This window comes from Callionymus lyra, chromosome 8 (assembly GCF_982586985.1).
Source record: "Callionymus lyra chromosome 8, fCalLyr1.hap1.1, whole genome shotgun sequence".
Taxonomy (NCBI): Eukaryota; Metazoa; Chordata; class Actinopteri; order Syngnathiformes; family Callionymidae; genus Callionymus; species Callionymus lyra.
The window spans coordinates 20,543,922-20,560,951 of record NC_141825.1 but is presented as its reverse complement, the minus strand read 5'-3'; the positions used below and the strand labels follow the sequence as shown (position 1 = coordinate 20,560,951).

Below are 17,030 nucleotides of genomic sequence, written 5' to 3'. Positions count from 1 at the left end.
ATGTATTTTGTATTGTTTAAGATACTTTGGCAGTAGTTGCCGGAGAATTAACTTTAAATCGACTTTCCAAGCACTCATAAATGTCCAGGAGCGCCTGTAGGAGTCAGTAAGAACCTCCTTCTTATCTCCAAACTTCACTTCCTTCTTCTCCTCTCTGACGCGAGCCCCGAACCTGCAGCCGACGCACGCGCTGACTGACGGCTGTCAGCCAGACCTCAACACGGATTATTGACGTTTTCCTTTGGAGCGAAAGACGTCGAAAAAAAAAAAACAGACTGGAAAAGTTCCAACTAAAGTTCTTTCGACTCAACGTCTCTGGTCGTCGCACAGCTTGTTGAAGAAAACCAGACAAAAAAACATCTAAAAAAAGTGAGTTTTTCATGTGTTTAGCGTCATTTAATGTTGACATTTTAACATGATGCAACTAGCTTACATTATTTTTACAACAATATGAATTAAATAACATTCAGTCCAATACTAAACACATTTGTATATGTTTTTTAGAATGTATCAAGTCAGTTAAATGTAACTTTCAGGGGCCAAAGTTTGTTTTGGACACTGTTAAGCTACTTGAAGCTAACAAGGACGTCTTTGAGCCTCTTTTAACCATAATATTTAATTATTTAAACACCACTTTCAGTCTATAAAGGAACAAACTACATTTAAAAATAACATATTTAAAGGTGGAGTTGTATTAATACATGTAAGTTGTTGTAAAATATCTCTGTATCAATATAATTTGGTTTCCTCTGGGATATTCAGTTTCCCACAATTGAATAGTCGACTTGATAAAATTCTCTTTATATGTACCCACTGGTGGACTCGCTATCTGTCCAGGGTGTCCCCTGCCTCTTGCCTCTGGTAGCTGGGATAAGCCTCGCGATCATGTTGACACTTGATGATGCTTATATTTTTAAATGAAACTTCATTCCAATTTCGATAAATATTTTGAGTATAATAGTTATTTTTCTTTGTTTATAAATGAATTCTACTGGGTAAGAGGTGGAATATATTTAGATAAATTAAATTAAATATTGAGCATGTGTCTATTTGAACAACATTAAGATGTATATAAACTAGTGTTTTGAAAGTAGTCCTTAACTGGTTGCCTTTTTTTTTTTTAAGGACTAAAAAGAAAAACAATGGCATAATCTTTGTGTAGGTAATATCATCAGACAATTTTCATGTGGACTTGATAGTATCATCCTTTCATGTGTTGTTTTAAAGCAGGGAAACATGACATCTCCTCACTATAAAAGGAAACCTCAGTCTTCCAACTGCATGTGTTATCTTTTACCCAAAGCTATCATGGAGAGTAATCATTTTCCTCAATAGAAATGTGTTTTTTATTCCTGAATCTATTTTCCCCTCAGCTATTAATTGTATTTGGCTAGTCACATGAAGCCAGGCACTGAAAGGTTTTCACACTTTGATCCACTTCATTAGGCCTCATTTTTTGGTTTTAAAATCTTCTTTTCCTCATGTTATTGGAACGACTGCGTTTATTCCAGACAGAAATGACGATTAGGAATATGTTTTTGTATCTTTTTGCTTCTTCTTCAGGCTTTGTGGAAGCATTTCTGAAATTGCATATTCCCAGCACACAAACAGGAACTATAAATTAATAAAAAATATTAATATTAGCTTGTGGAGTGAGAGTATCTGGATGTTCTGTTCTATGTTAGTCTTTGTATCCTTTATCTTTGTTGTTTTTCTTTGACCTATGTTCTTTGTCTTTATCTTTAGACTTAGATTGTGTCATCTTGTTCTTCCTCTTTATGTTCTTCTTCTTATTTTATTTTTTATGTATCATTTTTTATTGTTTATGAAAAACTGCTGGCTAGTGGTAAAAAACAATTTCCCGAAGGAGACCTCCTGAGGGATCAATAAAGTTTTACCTTACCTTACCTTACCTTACGTGTTTTTGTCAACAACTGTTGTTCTAAAGTGCTATAAGTGTTGAGTGATAGAAAGATTGATCTGATGACAACATTTCTATATGATTTTACACCATCTTATTCCAAACAATTATCGTTTTATCGTATTGACGTATCTCACGTACTTTGCCTTGTCCTTAAGACTTCAGCGATGGCGAATAGAAAATCTAATGAAGCCACATTCATACTGTGACCTTTCTGAGCCAAAATTTGGTAGAAATACTTTTTTTCAGTGTTCTGCAATTAGAAAATGATTTCTTCAAATACACAAGCCTCCATACTACGACCTTTTCAACCTTATTATGCTTACATTTACATCATTTACAGCTTTGTAACTGATCCTCCTCTGCAGCCAAGTTATCATTCCCTGATACCTCCACTGGCCTTTCATCCCCCTCTCTCTTATGTTAACACAACTAGAAGTATATCAACCAATTCATAAATGTACTAGCCATCATATCAAAACATCCTCCTTTCACAAGACATACTAATAAAGGTATCAACACATTAAAAAAACAACAACAACTACCTTATTCTTCAAGAAAGAAAACATGTATTTTCATTTTACACCCTGAACAAAAACGAAATGAATTGTCTTTTAATCGTTCAGCCCAATTGAGAACCATTGAATCTTGAGCCTAATTATTTTAATTCTGAAAATTGCAAACTGCCGACGGGTATTTTCGAACACTGCCAAAGAAAGACGGGGTACAGAAAATGGCTTTAATATGTTGGAAAATAGGAAACATAATGAAGGAAAAAAATGAAGAGAGAGAGAAAATATCAACATTTTCCAAGTGTGGGTAAATTCACCAAAATACACAAGAAAAAAACAAAACAGAAATTAGTTTTGGAAAACAAACATCTTTATATGTAACTAGTGATGCATGATAAAAATAAATACAAAATCAAATAGTTTTCTGGCTAGATTCCATGTTTGCTCACATGCTTCTATTATGTACTTGACTCTCCCACCACAAGAGGAATGTGTTGAATCCTCAGTGGACGCATTGTGAAAGAAAATCACCTCTCAGTCTTGTCTTTGAATTCAAGTGGGACCGTATAAAAACATCACATGTGCGCCGTGGATCAATCTATTCTGGTGAAGTGGGAGTGGAGCAAGGTCATGTACTGTCTGACCCCTGCATTCCTTTCATCCTACTGGCATGTGGTCTGTGCCCCCCCCCCCCCCCTCCAGGACCCACAGTTAAAAAGAAACATTCTCATTTTCCCTCAGAATCATCTCTTGTGGTTAATTATCCCCACATAGTTTGAAAGCATTGATTTTTAATTTTATTTTTTTTAGGTGTACCACATTTCTAGTCCACACACAGGACTAGCTCTCATCTTCAACCACCGCCTGCATTTGTTAAAGCTGTTTCAGTTTGCTTGTGATCATGTTTACCTCCTCGCTGAGCGTGTGGTTAAGATAATGAAACCAACATCAGATGTTGCCGTCCATCGCTGCCTTGTTCTGTGAGTGTCTGAACTCCACAATCGTGAGCATTGTCGAGAGGCTTGTGCCTCTGGGAGACGCTGGCCAATTCTTTGCGGCGGTAAACAAAAGCAGCAATGTAAGCATTGGTTTGTGTTTGCTCCCTCAGTTTTCGGTCGCTGTTCTGCGTCAAGCTCTGACCCTTTCATGAACGTTGCTATTCTGTGGGACTGGAGGGGAAGGACCCTGCTGACTCTCACAATAGATGAGCTGTGCTGCTAAAATAACATTCAGTTCACTCTCACGTCCCACACGCTTGTTCGGATTAATAATAATCGTGTAGGTTGGTGAGCTGGCTAGTACTGACACTGGTGTTTTCATCAGTTATCCTATAAATATTTCATTTTTACATTATGCCTCCTGTCCTTCTGAAAGTAAGTAAGTAAGTAAGTAATATATATTTATATAGCGCTTTTCGAGACCAGGGTCACAAAGCGCTTTAACAATCAAAAACAATACTCAAAACAGTACATACTTCAAAGATCAAGACAACACCGAGAACAACACAGGAGTTCGAGAAATTCAAAGGCAACAGTATTGAAAGAAACAAAAGATGCTTTTTTATGAAAGCAAATTGGGAGGTAATAACTTGGGGTGTGCATTAGCAGATCTTGTGATACAATATTTAGCATATATATGATATGTAACAATACTATTGTTATAATACTGCTATACACTTTATTCAGCTTTTAAGTAGATATATATTGTATTGGGTATTGTTTTGATTGTTAAAGCGCTTTGTGACCCTGGTCTGGAATAGCGCTCTACAAATATAAATTACTTACTTACTTACTATATATTGCGATACTGTAGGATCAAGGATATATTTGTAATATTGTCGAGTACTTGACTCTGGTGATGCAGAATTTACAGACCACATGTCTCTTGACGAAGTAGTAACTGTTTTGAAACCGTAATATGTCTAAACATCAGCTGCTGGAGTCGAGTGTATCCTCTCGTCCTCAGTCATCTACAGGATCTCACAGGGTTTCATTGTTCCTTTAGCTGCGGAGGACATGATGACTGCTGCCATCTAGCGGCCAGAACTTTAACTGCAACAAAACAATTGAACAAACGAAGTAAATGTGAATTGTAAATGACTACAAATAGATTTTTTTTATTTTAACACATTTTATTAAACTGTAAACCATAGGTGGGCAATTCCAGTCCTCAAGGGCCGCAGTAGGTGCAGGTTTTTGTTCCAACTGATCAGGCATGGACAGTTTAACCAATGAGGTTTCAGCTAAAACGACACCAGAATGACTATCAACTGATTACAATCCTAAGACACCTGATTGGTCAAAAGGTGTTCTCTTGATTGGTTGAAACAAAGACCTGCACCCACCGTGGCACTTGAGGACCAGAATTGCCCACCCCTGCTGTAAACCATAAAATATGGTTTAAAAAAAAATAATAATATGTTATTTATAACCTTAAAATAAATAAATTAATCGATGAAATGCTGTAAAATATCGAAAAAAATCTTTTGAAAAAAAGAAAATCACATTGTAACACTGTATCAATATTTTTTAATACCTCTACTAAAAACAGTGTTTTGTTTTTGGCTCAGTTCTGCTGACATTTTCTATTCAAAACTTCAAGGTGCATCTGCTATGGTGCAGCAGTAAAATGGGTCCCCACTGAAAAATGTTTCTCCCCATGAAGTTTTGATAATATACCGGTGTAGGAATATAAAAGAAATGACATAATAAGAAATTAATAAGTGTAACAGATGTTTGGTATGCACTGTTTTCTCTTTAAATTTGGAAAACTGCTCTTAAAGCCAAACTTTTGTTAGTGTGCAGAAGCATCCATCTTCGACAACTTCACTGCAAGTGAGTTACAGTCGTCAAAAAGAGTCACACAAAGTTGCAGATGGAACACCCACTCTTCATTGATTTTAACTATTACACCCTCCAGCTCGAACATCCATCTGAATCCAGACAGAGACATAAATATAATATTCACCGTGCTCTACCCTGACAAGTCCAACTCGGTCTCCCACTGACATCGACCCATGATGTGACTCCCGCTGGTACAGCTTGAGTTCTGTATCAACAGGCACTAAATGCAGATTCAGCCCACACGGGCAGGATCCCGACTTTGACAAGACGGTAAACAAGCGGCTGTCATTCACATAGCGGGGTCAATATATAGGCACAGAATGTGCTGCCGGTTGTGTGTATTTTTGGCCGAGAGTAAGATATGTGAGATGCATCTCATGAATACACAGCTTGACTAAGGCCACTGTTGGAATTTGTGAGGCTGTGAAATGCTTGAAAAATATTGTCAAAGGCGTCAGTGGCATAATATTGTAAGCGAGAGTCAGTCAGACCACTTTTCGTGCCGTCCGACTTATCAGACAGTCGGGGTGAAAGTTGCACTCTTGAAATCTTTTTTTTTCTCTGAGTTCATGGTATATTTCATCCACTCCCAGGTAAATAAATGGACCATTTAATACCAGCGTTTTTTTTTTTACGAGCGTTGTTAGAAAAAGCATCGCCGAAGCTGAAGCCACCATGTCTGTGTTGTTCAGTAATCCAATATGACAGGGTCAAATTGTTGCACTTTGTTCCCATTCCTTATGTTATCCATTGTCCTTCCAAGAATGATGATATAAATCTAGACTGTAGTTCAAGGTCTCGCACACTCCCCATCGTCGGTGGACACCATACCTGTGAACTTTTATTTTTGAAAACAAGTAAATGGGGAAATTGATTGAAAACAACTACCAGAATAGCTGATGTTCATTTCAAATTCAAGCCAAATAGTAGCCTGACATCGACACCAACGGTCCCTTGACCTACCGCTGACCTCTGGAGCGTATGGATTTGTATATTTCCACCGTCCATGTCTGTTTAAGTAGCGGAGGTTTTCCTCATTTAAGCACCTGTGCGCATGTGCAAGGTTTTGGCTGCCTAGCATCGTCCGCTTAAAAAAATCTCAAAATATAGTCTTGTTAAAGGGTTTTCTGAAACGTTTACTAATCTTATTGAGTCTTTAATACAAGAGGGACGGTACAGACGAGCAGTATGGAGGGATTTGGATGTTTTTAAGTGCTTCATTTTGGATAAAGACATGTCGGAATCAGTCGCAACATTACCATAGACTCTTTTGCCCATTACTCTAAAAAGTCTGTGAAAATTAGTGCAATTTGAATTTTGTGTGAACTAACCCTTTAGCCAACACTTGCAGTGAGTACAATAGTGTTTTTTCTTTTTTTTACAACTTTTTTTAGAGTGATATTAAAGCAGAGTTTATAGCTGAGAATTTAACAAAGATTTTATATATAGCAGAGATTACAGTGGAAGTCACAGACCTGTTTAACATGAAACAGCTGTTGAGATATGAACATATGGTACGTGTATAGAAGGAAGTGTCTCGGACAAGTGTGTGACTCCCTAAAGAGTGAGAGATTCTCAAAATGTCTTACGCATCATACGTTTATTTACAGTATCATCCACGTTAATTTCCTTGTGATCTCCAGTGAAGAATAAATAACCAACTTCTTTATTTTTCTTGGGTTTTAAGTGGGTTAGTGAACCACTTTTTATTGCACGTGGACTGGTTATTCATTTTCACTAGTATAAATAGTTTATTTTTTACTGAAAGTAGCGTCTGGACGTGTCAAGAGTCAGACTAATGTTACTTCAGAGAAAAATATGAACTTATTTCAAAACAAAACACCTTTCACATAGTATATATATATATATATATATATATATATATATAGCATAAACTTATATATATATATATATATAATATAATTGTTTTGCATCCTGGTAAGGAATACCTTAAATGCCTCTTCCCCAATAAAGTTATTATATGTAATATAGAAATATGACATAAAAGTTTAAAACAAGAGCATAAACTTATGTTATTTAAAAAAATAAAAATACAGTTTTGCTGCTGACGAGAGAAAAACAGCTTTCTCTTTATTAATCACTTTACTTAACTTTTGCTACTCATTCTCATGTGATGTGCTGTGGTCCTCAGTTGTTGACTTGTTTTTGGTTTGAGAATTATTATTTAATCACATGATATTTGGACAATAAAAAACTTCTCAAGTTTAAACTCCCTTCAGGAACAAAACTCATAAAAACTCTTCTAGTCTTGTTGATGGTGTATGTAACTGATATATTGAGGAAGATAAAACTCTTAAAACCTGATATGACGATTCCAGACATTATGGTTGGATTGTTTATAGTCTTAAGCTTCAAGTTTCTGCGCACAAATGCAATGGCAATTATGTTCATTTTTACTTTATTTTCTACTGCTAGGAGGGCGTGTGGTGTCGTATTTTGTGACTATAAAATGTAATTCAGAAGTGTAACTATTTTTAGTTTCAGAAGCTTCAGGCTTTAAAAATGTTATTGGTTTTATATTTCATCTATACAGTTCATTTCAAATAGTTTAACAACCTCATTTATTCTATGAACTTACTTCGACGCTGCTTTTTTAAATTATCCTCATCTTATCTTTTTTAATATATTCATATATATTTTTAATATGCGGCCATGAGTAAGTACTTGTTAGTAATGGTGTGATTACTTTAAATTCTTATGTATTTACTTTCAAATTGCTTTCCTGTTCAAATTTCACAGTTAGATTTCACTGCCAAAAAACAAATTAATAAATAAAAAGAGCTATTTTCATGCACTCCCTATTTAGAGGCTCCATTAAAGTGTGCGTGGGCTTGTGTGGGTAAATTAACGTTAATGGCTCAAAAGCTTGCAGACAAAAAAATGGATTTCAAAAAAAGTGTTTCCAGACTTTGTTTCTCACCTTCATGCAGTTATTTCTGGCTTATGAGGTGATACCATGGTGCTGTAGGAGAGAGAACAGATGTGTACACTTAGTTTATATAATTTAGATGCGTGTCACAATTAAGTGCAAACCTTCTTGCTTGAAGAATTTCCTGGCCGTGGTCTATCAGCTCCAACATCTGTGTTCTTAGCTCATCGGAATGCACCAAAGCTTTTGTCTTGAGTTTCTCAGTGATATCTTCACCCTTTCTTTTGTGAAGGAGTTGAATTTGTGTGCAATATACCTTCTGTTGAAATGTGTGGTAATTAAGTTCCCAGTGGCTAAAAAAACCCACTGAACTTTGGCTAAAGAAAAAGTCTTTTCTCTTTTTCATTATGAATCAATTCAAAAACTAATTTAATGTTGATCACTGTCCATTGAATTCGGCCATGGTTACACATTTCTTTTGTAGTAAGTAATGGAGTATCAGTGTCCTAATCCAAAGGTTCACAATTTTGATATATTGCGATATTGTACGTCAGGGGTGCCAAAATTTCGACGGCATAAAGAGGTTCACACAAAGGGGCCAAAATCATTTATCCATCAATGTTGTGGGACGAATAAAATATATATTTACCAAATTCTCTGTAACATGAAGTATGAGTCTGATTGTGATATTGTTTTTCCAGAGGAAATGAATTCAGTGAGTCTCCGCCTCCAAGGGATGTTTATAAATAAAGAAGCAAGTCATTCTTCGCTACTACAGGAGGAGTGAAGCCATTATTACGACATAATGGACTCTGTTTATTAACTTCTCTTGAATGAAGACTTTAAAGAACATTTGAAACGTGTCAGAAGAGCTGGGTTTTCACATTAGTTTCCCTTTAACATCCATTATATTCTCACCTATCTCATAGTATACACTAGCATCTGCATACTGTACCATAAACACATGAATATTCTTCTACTTGGATTTGAGATTTTAACTCTACTTATCAAAGACACCTCTATTATGAACTTTTAAAGGGGTCCAGCTCTTCTCTGCATTTTATTAGCAACATTTTTCTAAGGTATTATATGTGGTATTCTCAGGGATTTTGAGATGATATGATATTCATAGCAGTGAAACTGTTTCTTCCAACAGAACTCAAGTACTTGCAGAGGTCTTGTGAGAGCAAGTAACAGGATGTTCGCTGGATCGTTCACTTTATATATTATTTAGTGGTGTTGAGAGAATTGAACTTGTCACTTTGACCTTTGAAAAGTAAACTGTGTATATTATTGTGGAAGACGGTTCTCCCGCTGCACCATGACTCAGCCACCACATTTACATATATTTTAGTATTTCTTCTTAGCAATTTAGCATCTTTTTATGTATTCTGTTTATTTTTTATATTCGGAAAACAAATCTAGATTATTATTTTTTTGTTAAATGACACGTATAAAAACTTACCGTACCGATACATTTCATATACTGTATCCAAAGTATTCATTTCCTAACATTCATTTTGGCATCAAACAATTAGATGCGTTTAAATATAATCTATATTTTTATCCTATTACTACAAAGTTTTCCATATGTTAATAATAAAATATTCTGGTTTAGATACGACTATAGAATTATTTTATTATTATTAACTTTTGAAAAGGTATGCTGCACATAACATATTCTTATATTTTATTTAATTCCCTTTAACACATATATTTACATATCATTACTTTATTACAAGTAAATGTGAGCCTTCAGACTTTGAATATACATTTTTAACACTGAATTTTTACAGCCTCAAAATCAGACTTTGAATATTTAAAAAACATCAAATTTCAAAATAAATCAAATAAATGCTGTTGTCTAATTGTTTTCAGTGCATGAATAAATTCATTGTAAAACATGCTTATGCTTCTCCTTGGTTGCCTGGACCACATTTATTACATTTATTTCCATTAAGTAATTTACATTTAATTTTTTTTTACGATTAATTGTTTACAGTATTTTTTTTTAGAGATTAATTCATTCATGCAATGAAACAAAAATACAGTAAAAGGCAAAAATAACAGGGCTTGTAATTTTAGTTTGTCAAAATTCTGGTGTTAATTATTAATTTGTGAATAAACGTCACAGGCATTTTTGTTGCAAAGAGAAATCTTTATATATAAGTTAAAGTAGATAATAAGTACTTTCTTTTTTTATACTGTCAAGTCTCTGCATCACTAATATGTTGAGTTTGTGATCACTTTTTAAACTGTAATTGCAGGAGAATCAGAAAGTCATTACTTTTGCTTGCTGGGCCCAAATAATTGCACTGAATAGCTACTGCTCTCTCCTCATTGTTGTCTCAGAAACTGTATTTTCCCAGCCTAGCGTGAAGGAACAACATTAGAAAAGAGCCCTGAAAATAGCACTTTAAATGGGGCTGACTTGGACATATAAAAGACTGCCGATTGACCAGATATGTTCCCAGGTGAGACCTTTTGCTTTTAAAAAACAACATAACTGAAAACATTTTTTCCCCTCATCTGCTTTTATTTAAGTGGTACGATGGCAACGGAACAGAACGACATGTGTTAGTGTGTCTGGCAGAAACTCACTCTAGCTCTTGTTCCATGTGTGGATCAAGAAAGCTTCTCCTTGTTATACTGTCAAAATATATTTTCTGAAAGTACAATATGACACATGAGCCTTGAGTAAAATTATGGGATTCATAAGTCTTCCTCCTTTGACAGCTCAAATTTCAGTGTAAAATGCGTTGAAAAGGATGTTCTATGCAACACACTCCTCATGTTTCATGTGCCAAATTTAAAACCAAAATAAATGTCAATAATTGCTTCATAATGAACCGTCTTCTTGGTTCCATCTGGGATGATTTTAATTTAATCAAGCCAAGTTATAATAATTATATACCAGATCTTAAATGCCAAGTGTGTAAGAAATAGCTATACTTTTTAACAATATGGTATTGATTCAATGGCAATGTATCAATTTTTACTTACAATAAACAATACAAATATAAACTGCATTGTGTTCATTTTCGTGTTGCAATTGATCGTCCGGACAATGTAGTTATCACGTCCTCTGGCAGGAATGGGGAAATCTCCTGATGACTGAGGACGAGAGGATACAGTTTTAAAGCTGATGTTCGGACATATTCTGGATGCAAAATAATTGAAAGTAGTAATGACTTCATCAAGACTCATGCACTCTGTAAATTCTGCAACACCAGAGTTAAGTACTCAAGACAGTATTATGTACTACTTGTATCATTGCCCATGTCTTGAGATGCATATCGTATCACTAGATTCTTGCCATAGCAAATCCCTATTCAATACATGTTTTAAGGCAATGATGCATGTGGGTGAAACTATTCCTACTGAAAATAAAAACACTTCAATCATTCATGTTGTTAATGGAAACTATTGTGTCAACTTCCCCTCATTTGAGACTTGAGAATTATAACTTGGTGTCGTTTGAAGAGACAAATGGAGGCTTGTTTCCTGCTCTTAGAATACAATAGAATACAATAGGAGTGTGAAGATAAGCTCTAGCCCAAGAGCTGCCCTCACATAGGAAACTACTATTTGCCTAAAGTGGGTTAGTTGCATGGATAATTCCAGGACTGTTGCAAGGGAATGTTGTTATGAAACCAAACAACGGTAGCAAACAAATATTCATTTTATTGTATATCCGAAGAGAGAGAACCTCTTTATGCTGTCGGCATCTTTCTGGGAGGAACAGACTCATGTGAACAGTGTCTATTAGACTTCATTCTGATATTTATAAAGAATGGTAAAAAACTCACACTTAGTTTTGAGAAGTGATTTTATGTATGGATCATGTGGATTCACACATGATATGGTATAAGGTTAATACAATTGATTCAAGATTCCTTCAGATTTTCTCTTCGCACATATTAAAAAAAACATAAATAAAAACAAGAGATGCATTTTAAGTAAGCTTGGTTTTTATTATCTTTAAAAACTTACATGTAACAACAATTCCCTTCCTGGAATGAAAGTACCAGCTGATCCACTAACGTTCACTTCAAAAGCTCACATTAACAAATATTTATCTCATTACTGAATCTGAAGAAAAATGCACAGAAATTACATTTTTAATTATTTTTAACTTCAAAAAGGTCACAATAAGAGTACATGCATGAACATGTCTTACTGTTGGCAAATTCACGATGTTTCAAGTAGTTCTATCGCTGCAAATTTGGCCAAATAGTACAGTATATTATTAAAAAAAATCAACAATTAAAAATAATAATAAAAAAATAGATAATAAAATTGGTTATGTTTTTAAACTTTTATCGCTTTTGTCAATATGTTACCCAGGCCTAATATCTTCAAAAAAATGTATGGACCACTCTCAGCTAGGAAAGTCTTTAAAGTAATAATTTACCTTAAGCCCCTTAGATTTCAGATCTTGATTTCCCTGACTTAACTTCACTTGAGGGGAGAATTGAAGACCGTATGCATCACTTAAAATTTCCATATCCTAGTTTCCAAGTAAGTATTTATATAGTCACTTTTTCCATAAGGATTTTAATTTTTTAATATTTTGTGGCTCTCTGATAATGGCAATTCAAGCTCTGATAGTAGGGGATGTTTAGAGAAAGATTGATGTGTAATATTGTTTTTTATTTTTATTTTTCATATTATATTAAATATGTTTGAGATAAGACATTGCTATGGTCTGAGTTTCAGTCCATGATGGTCCTCGTTATTTTCAAGATGAAGCTGGAAGTTGTTTAAGGTATTAACTTGTCAATGAGTAGCTGGTGGTTTAAATCAAACCCAGAAGCATTTCTTTTCATAATGTTTTAAAAATATTTACTTGTATTTCAAGACTTCGAAAACTATTACAAATGTGTTATTTTTTTAATACTCCTCATGTGATGCAATAGCGTCTTTACAGATGTTTTGCCACCGACAAATCTTACAGATGTTCCATCATCTCCTTGTTCTCCAGAAGGCATTATTTATACTTTTTATGTGCATTCAGGAATTCACCATATTATCGTTTCCAGACATATTGTTGATACTGCTGTTCCACTTCTGTTTCAGATTAGTAAAATGAACGGTTGTGTTTCATTTTCCCCAAAAATTCAACATCTGAAAATAATCTCACTAAGATAATTACAACAGAAATCCCAAGTGTTGAATTTGTATGTCTTATGTCAAGGATAGAAGTTAAGTGAATGAATATGGTGACATATTGAGACTTCTTGTGGGGTTTTATCCGAAATATAAGTTGGCTAAACTACTAAGAGATCTCAATTTGGACACAGCTGGGAGTGGGACATGGCAAAAAGGAGCGATAATATGGCAAAATAAATCTCAAGCAGCTCTTCTACTTGGTCTCAAAAGATAATGGAGCCAAGAGAAGCCTTGCCTGCCCACCTGAGGAAATCTTTTTCATCTTCTTTTCTTTTTAATATATGTGTATGTGGTTGTTCCAAGTGTCCAAGAATTTTTTTTACAAAGACATGGTATTTTGGCTCATACTGTATACAAACTAATGTCAAAAGATAATTAATAATTGAGATATGATTTCATTATATTCTGCAATTGATCAATACTTTTTTAATACTTTTAATTTCACCTAAAAATAGCTGAAGAAAGCCCTCACATGTATTTTTTTTAATTAAAAGTCATATTGTGGCAGATGGAAAAGTTTAATATATTAGAAAAAAGTGTCTTCATAAACTTATTATTTGTCTAAAAAAATGTGGTTTACTAAAAAAAAAAGGCACTTATTATGGTTACTTAGCCTCACTTTAAAAAAACATTAATTAGAAACATGAATAAACACTCTTAATATTAGTAAGTAAGTAAAAAGTAGATAAAAGTCTCAGTATAATAAATTAGTGATAACAATTTTAATATTCAAGTTAAGTTTGTTTCTATATTGCGTATGTTTCATTTTAAAATAAATCCTATTGAAAGGTCTAACATTAGGGCCAAACTTAAAAACCTGCCTGGGTGTTAAATGTTGAACTTTTAGTCTTGCAGGCTTTCCCTTGACTCGTGTGTTTGTCTCGGTGGTGTCTTGACCTTTTAAGCATATATTTTATTGTTTTGATTGTTTAAGCGCTCTACAAATATTTCTTACTTACTTATTGCTAAAAAGGTCACAACTGACAATGTTTCACATCTTGTAAATCCCACTTTTTCACTGCCCCCTGTCCTCAAGTTATACTTCGTTTAGATCCTTTTTTACAATTTGCTGATAGATATAGTAAAAAAAAATAAATATTGAAGCTTCTGTAACGTTTTTTTTTCTGGTACCATTTAGCAATAACAATGCACATTTACACTACTTTTGGAAAGTCAGTGTCTGTGAAAAATTACAGAGACACCGTCACAATTGTTGTAATGATGATCTATTGTTAAATTAATCTTTTATTTATATGTTTTTAACAACTGTCATCCATACCCAACATTGCTCAGGCACCAGCTCATCATGTGATTGTATTCAGTGATCTGATCAGGATGCCTGGCTGCAAGAATATAAATAGAATTTTATCTCCACTGATCCAGTTTTCCTGTTTAGAATGTCCGCTCCGCGGGCTACAGGAGGGCGGTCCGGCTCCGGGGCTGACTGCTTGGCTGGACTTTCTCAGGGGAAAATGTCAAAACCGTAATAACCTCAGACGTGCAGACAGAAAAGGATGTAAGATGAAGATTGAGGAATTGTATACAACAGCTAGTTTAGCTGCAAGAACGGACATAGTCGTAGAATATTCTCCTGACGGGAGTGTTCTCAATATAGACTGAGGTCATTAGGAGAGTTTCTGCTACAATATCCTGTGGTTAGTTCTTCAAAATAGCAGTGCATGAATAGGTTTAAGTTGCATGAGAGCTGAGGGATGTTGCCGATATCATTCATATTTGTGAATGGAATGACATTTATTAAAAGACCAAACCGTGAGAAACAGGAAAACAAAATATGCTTCGGGTTATTTTAGATGCTTTGTCAACAATGGAGATAAAAGTCTTTCATATGACTTCTTATCTTATCCAGTACACTTCTGATGTCATGTTATTGTAGTTCCAGCAGTCCAACCTATTTAACTCAACTTACTCCTACATTCGATGTGACAATGAGTCAATATAATCAATTGATCAATATTTCCTTTTAACCCCATCTTTAAAACCAGGGCCCTCAACCTTTTTTTCAGCCAGGTTTTGGCCTTATTTTTGTATTATTTTCATGGACTGGCCTTCAGATAAAAGCAGCAAAAATAAAATTGGCATTACCAGCAAAAAAACAAACGTTAAGTGCATGAGTAAATATATCTTACCATAATGCTGAATCAGCAGGAGGCTTGCGCTTCTTTTTCTGCAGGTTGTTTTCATAAGGAGTTTATATTTTACTCATTTTTTTTAGTTTACAGGCTTTTTTTTTTACAACAAAAATAAGGTTAATAAAACAGTGAAAAATGTATTTAATACAACAAAGAACAGTGACATAAAATGTCTACAACATGGCGACAAAGACCTTTCTCAAACGTCCACATAGTATCTTTCTCACAATAAAAAGTCCAAACAAACTCAAACAGGGGGATTCTGAAATGGAGTGATAACCTGACGAACAATCTACTGAAGGAAGAGAATCAAAGGGAGGGCAAGTTATAACAATAACTCGAAAAAATAGTAACACAAAGCACTGACACAGAACGCTGCCAGGAGGATGACGACGTCCAGAAACTGGGAAAAAAGCAACAAACGGGTAGTACAAGCAGATGTCAGGATTCACCAGGGGACTGAGTTACGAACTGATGCTGGTCCGAAGAAAGTCCGGCGTTTTAATAGGACTGGGCTAACTTTTTAATCACCGAAAAGATTTACTCAGAAGGAGATTGTGACAGTAATTCAACTCTAGATGTTTTAGAGATTGATAATCAATGTGACAGCATACATTTTTTATTATTTCTGTTCGGCCCTGTAACAAATGTTTAACAGACCGGTCCTGGTCCCTTGTCCAGTGGTTAGGAACCACTGTTTCAAACTATTATCAGAATAGTGTATTCAGGTCATTCAACACAGGGTTTAAACCTAATGTGTAAATGTTATCGCATCAACAAATTGCATTTGTCTGTTTCTTTATCAACATTTTACAATTTTTTTTATTGTTTATAGATTTATTTTTCAAAAACTTTTAACACCGATGTGTAATGTTGCTTATCTCAATGTTAAAAATGTGTTTTTTGTTGTTTTTTATTTTAATTTTAAAAAGGGAATTGATACTGGACCTTCTTTTGTACTTTCTGAGGAGGCTTCGATCATTTAACATCTGCAAGAAGCTCCTCTGCATGTTCTACCAGTCTGTGGTGGCCAGTGTCCTGTTCTATGCTGTGGTGTGTTGGGGTGGAAATGTGTCCAAGAGGAGTGTCAACAGGTTGGACAGGTTGATCAGGAGGGCTGGTTCTGTGGTTGGAATGAAGCTGGACTCACTGGTGACAGTTGCTGAGAGGAGATCATTGAACAAACTACTGTCCATCATGGATGATGACAGTCATCCTCTGAACACTGTCATCAGTGAGCAGAGAAGCAGAATGAGTGCACGAATGCTCCTACCCAGGTGCAAAACAAATAGACTCAGGGACTCATTCATCCCTCGGGCTATTAAATTGTACAATTCTGAGTTCGGGGGCAGGAGTGGAGTGAGAGTATCTGGATGTTCTGTTCCATGTTAGTCTTTGTATCTTTGTCTTTGTTGTTTTTTTTTCCTTGACCTATGTCCTTTGTCTTTGTCTTTAGACTTAGATTGTGTCATCTTGTTCTTCCTCTTTATGTTCTTCTTATTTTATTTTTTATGTATTATTTTTTATTGTTTATGAAAATTT

The 17,030-nt window shown here is 34.8% G+C and overlaps 1 protein-coding gene across 1 annotated transcript in view; it reads left to right on the top strand.

The window, feature by feature from the left end:
* The first annotated feature begins 200 nt into the window (after positions 1–200).
* tspan9a (tetraspanin 9a) overlaps positions 201–17,030 on the top strand; it is a 293,357-nt gene continuing 276,527 nt past the window's right edge. The window contains exon 1 of the mRNA XM_087796893.1: positions 201–369. The gene's annotated coding sequence lies outside the window, so the exon portion shown is untranslated. The remainder of the gene's footprint in view (positions 370–17,030) is intronic.